Here is a 5,363-nt window from a genome sequence, read left to right as displayed (position 1 = left end):
TGTGCTTGGGCTGAGCATTGAAGCATTTTCGTGTAGAGATTCTTCTTGGAGTTAAACGCCAGCTTTATTGCCAGTTTGGGCGTTTAACTCCCATTTTGGTGCCAGTTTGGGCGTTTAACGCTGGGAATTCTGAGGGTGACTTTGAACGCCGGTTTGGGCCATCAAATCTTGGGCAAAGTATGGACTATCATATATTGCTGGAAAGCCCAGGATGTCTACTTTCCAAAGCCGTTGAGAGCGCGCCAATTGGGCTTCTGTAGCTCCAGAAAATCCACTTCGAGTGCAGGAAGGTCAGAATCCAACAGCATCTGCAGTCCTTTTTTGGTCTCTGAATCAGATTTTTGCTCAGGTCCCTCAATTTCAGCCAGAAAATACCTGAAATCACAGAAAAACACACAAACTCATAGTAAAGTCCAGAAAAGTGAATTTTAACTAAAAACTAATAAAAATATACTAAAAACTAACTAGATCATACCAAAAACATACTAAGAACAATGCCAAAAAGCGTATAAATTATCCGCTCATCATCCTGCATCTGAAAATCACAAAATCCGCATGGGTGAGAACCAGAGGTTCCCAGCATAGTAACAGCTTCCACATATATAACATATAATAATAGAGGAAAGCCGAAGGTAATCCTAGAAGTTCCTCCAGATAAAATTAAAGCTTATAGACAAGCTAAACCATAAAGGGCATCTGACTAAAGATTCTTCAGTCTAACTAATACTTCCCTTTCCAATTCCTTCAGACCTCCCAACCACTAGTAGGAGTACAATATAGCAAACACAGTTATATCAGACAAGAGATATACAAATAGGAACAAATAAGGCATTTAGACAAATAGCAAGTAATATATAGTCAAATAGACAATCACAATCAATTCACATAGTATGCATATGATGAATTCCTGTCCCTAATGACTGATAATATCATCTGTCGGTTATAGAGCCAACCCAAGAAGTCTTGGTAGCTAACCATTGGACTGTCCCTCTGTCGTATCTCCCCAACTCGAGTTATACTCAATATAAACTTGATCATAATCATGATCCATATCCATCACCCTCACTGGTGAATATTTATGGGGTTGAGCTCATCCGGGGCTTTCATAGTGCCCGGCCACCCTGATGACATATGGTCAAAAGAGCTTCGAGTCTCAACCTGGAGCACGTGGTGGCTAGCCACTGCTTTCTCCCAGGGAAACTATTATCTCCGATCGTGGAAGTGCAACCATTCACAATTCATTCAATAACATATATGCATTTATACTTAGTCATAATCATGGCTCCGCCGTAACACGGCAATAATCTAGCCATCCGGCTCACGGTTAAATCCATAACCAATCAATTCATTAGCAATCACGGCCCTTCGACCCATGGCATAACAAGCACTTCCACCGCCATCATCCGCATCTCACATAATCCTCTTTGATCCTCATTGATCATTCATTTTTCCTTGCTTCACTCGCAAGTTACCACATCCACTAGCTCCTTTTCTCATTGTTAGGCATATCATAATGATTTAAGACATAAGTGGTGAGATCGGAGGTTTAGAAGTATGAAATTTGCCTTTTAAAACTCAAAAATATACTTTGGGATGAAAACAGGGCCACGCGTACGCACACTCCACGCGCACGCGTGGATGGCCGCAAAACTCATCGACGCACAAGCGTTACAAGCGAACGCATGGATTGAAAAATAGCCAAACGACGCGTACGCGTCAGCCACGTGTACGCATGGGTGCATTTGCGCCCCAGGCACAACACTGGTACAACTCTGGCACAGCTCTCAGGAAAATGGCTGGGCATTTGGTGCAGCACATTGACGCGCCCGCGCACACCTCGCGCACGCGTGGATGGTGCCTTCTTGAAGAACGACGCGTACGCGCCAAGTGCGCCTACGCGCGGGGTGTCATTCTACTAAAATTTTTCTAAGTTAAAAGCTGCAGAATTCACAGATTCGACCCCCAATCTTCCGACGGACATAACTTTCTCATTTTAAATCGTTTTTCACTCGTTCTTCCAACAGCATGGACATCCTGGATCCAATTTCATTTCTAAACAAGTTTGGTACAAAATGAAGATCCGTAGTCCAAGTTATGTCCCATCAAAGTATACCCAAAAACCATATTTTCATACAAAACCACAAAGTGCCATTTTCAAAACAAGCCAATTTCATCCCCTTTCAAAATTAACCAAAACATGCCAATTTCAACCATTTTTGAAATCAATCAAAATGTACCAAAATCAACATCAAGTCTCTTCAACTCACACATTAACACTTTACCACAATTCACAAAACATCATCCCACCATTTTAACACTTCTCAATCAAATGGCTAAGAGACAATCACATAAACATGTCATACATACTTTCTAATCCCAATTTCCAAGAATACCATTTCCAATTAACCATCATTACACATACTCAATACCATACTCACCATCAATATGGTGTCACCCACCATCCAACCTCAATTACTCATCAAGCATATATTACAACATGCATATTTCTCATACATCATACCATCAAGGTATCAATAATCATCATCACATGTACGACCTCATCATATATCTCAACCATTCACAACATCAATAATTCAATGCTTATCTTAGGGCCTCTAGCCTAAGTATTTCCTACCACATTACATATTAGATACGAGAAACCGATACCATACCTTAGCCGATTTCTCAAGCTCAACCGGAGCACTTCCAAACCACTTTTCCTCAAGCTCTCAAGGTCTCAACACCTCCAAGAACAGATTTTATCATACAAAACCCTTTTTCAAGCTTTCCAAAATCACCAAATCAAGCTCCAATATTCACATATACACAACCTAAGTCACAATCATCATACCCATACACAACATCTCAATACCCAAACATCATAGAACAAATTACACTAGGATTGAGAATCTTACCACATCCAAGGTCCAAGGATACAAGATTAATCTTCTCCTTTAAGAAAGTTGGGTCCTATAACATCAAAGAGCCCAAAATCTCAACATTTTTTCTCATAAAACTCGAAAACAAGTCTGAAAATTTGAAGAGAAAAACGTGGCTTGCCTCAAGATTGGTTGTATAGGTTTTGTAGAGCTCTTCGCAGTGAACGTGTGGCCGCAAATGGTGCAGCAATTGGAGTTCTAGATCAAAAGTTATGGTGGTTTGAAGATTAAGTGAGAGATAGAAGTTTGAGAGAGTGTTCTTCCCCTCCCTTACTCCATTTCAGCGTGTGTGTGTAACAAATGAGGAGAGAGAGTGCTGAAAACTAGGGTTTTGGTTTAGTTTAGTTGGGCCAGGGGCCTACTTTGGGTCCGATTAGCCTTGTTTGGCCCGTTCGGTCCAATCTTGGTCCGATTTCTATAAAATTGGTACCAACATTCTCGTCTCAATCTCCTTGATGAGCGGATAATTTGTACACTTTTTGGCATTATTTTTAGTTTGTTTTTAGTATGTTTTAGTTAATTTTTATTATATTTTTATTAGTTTTTAGTTAAAATTTACTTTTCTGGACTTTACTATGAGTTTGTGTATTTTTCTGTGATTTCAGGTATTTTCTGGCTGAAATTGAGGGACCTGAGCAAAAATCTGATTCAGAGGCTGAAAAGGACTGCAGATGCTATTGGATTCTGACCTCCCTGCACTCGAAGTGGATTTTCTGGAGCTACAGAAGCCCAATTGGCGCGCTCTTAACTGCGTTGGAAAGTAGACATCCTGGGCTTTCCAGCAATGTATAATAGTCCATACTTTGCCCGAGATTTGATGGCCCAAACAGGCGTTTCAAGTCAGCTCAAGAATTCTGGCATAAAACGCCGGAACTGGCACGAGAATGGGAGTTAAACGCCCAAACTAGCACAAAAACTGGCGTTTAACTCCAAGAAGAGTCTCTACACGAAAATGCTTCAATGCTCAGCCCAAGCACACACCAAGTAGGCCCAGAAGTGGATTTTTATGCCATTTACTCATTTCTGTAAACCCTAGCTACTAGTTCTCTATAAGTAGGACCTTTTGCTATTGTATTATACGTCTTTTGATCACTTAGGTCTTTTGATCACTTGAATCTTTTGATCATGTTTTTATGATTGAACCCTCTTTGGGAGGCTAGCCATTTGGCCATGCCTAGACCTTGTTCTTATCTATTTTCAATGGTGGAGTTTCTACACACCATAGATTAAGGTGTGGAGCTCTGCTGTACCTCGAGTATTAATGCAATTACTATTGTTCTTCTATTCAATTCAGCTTATTCTTGTTCTAAGATATTCATTCGCACCCAAGAACATGATAAATGTGATGATTATGTGATGCTCATCATCATTCTCACTTATGAACGCGTGCCTGACAACCACTTCCGTTCTACAAGCAAACAAGGCTTGAATGTTTATCTCTTTGATTCCTTAATCAGAATCTTCGTGGTATAAACTAGAATTGATGGCGGCATTCAAGAGAATCCGGAAGGTCTAAACCTTATCTGTGGTATTCTGAGTAGGATTCAAGGATTGAATGACTGTGATGAGCTTCCAACTCCTGAAGGCCGGGCGTTAGTGACATACGCAAAAGAATCACTGGATTCTATTCCAACATGATCGAGAACCGAAAGATGAATAGCCGTGCTGTGACAGAGCGCGTTGAACATTTTCACTGAGAGGACGGGATTGTAGCCACTGACAATGGTGATGCCCAACATACAGCTTGCCATGGAAAGGAGTAAGAAGGATTGGATGAAGACAATAGGAAAGCAGAGAGACGGAAGGGACAAAGCATCTCCTTACGCGTATCTGAAATCCTCACCAATGAATTGCATAAGTATCTCTATTTTTATTTTATGCTTTATTCATAAATCATTCATAACCATTTGAATCTGCCTGACTGAGATTTACAAGATGACCATAGCTTGCTTCATACCAACAATCTCCGTGGGATCGACCCTTACTCGCGTAAGGTTTATTACTTGGACGACCTAATGCACTTGCTGGTTAGTTGTGCGAAGTTGTGATAAAGAGTTGAGATTGCAATTGAGCGTACCATGTTGATGGCGCCATTGATGATCACAATTTCGTGCACCAAGTTTTTGGCGCCGTTGCCAGAGAATTAAATGTCCTAACTACAGTTTCGCATTTGTTCCCTGCAATAACAGTACCATGTTTTGATCCGGCAACAACACCAAGTTTTTGGCGCCGTTGCCGGGGATTGTTTGAGTTTGAACAACTGACGGTTTATCTTGTTGCTTAGATTAGGTATTTTTCAGAATTTTTAAGAATGAATTCTAGTGTTTCAAGGTGATGTTTTTATCATCACCAAAGCTGATTGATTTTCATCAATTTAGCCCTTGAATGCAATGTCCTACTGAAGCTTGGCTAGCCATGTCTAAT

This window comes from Arachis duranensis, chromosome 9 (genome assembly GCF_000817695.3).
Source record: "Arachis duranensis cultivar V14167 chromosome 9, aradu.V14167.gnm2.J7QH, whole genome shotgun sequence".
NCBI classification, from domain to species: domain Eukaryota; kingdom Viridiplantae; phylum Streptophyta; class Magnoliopsida; order Fabales; family Fabaceae; genus Arachis; species Arachis duranensis.
Note: the sequence above shows the minus strand (reverse complement) of the source record.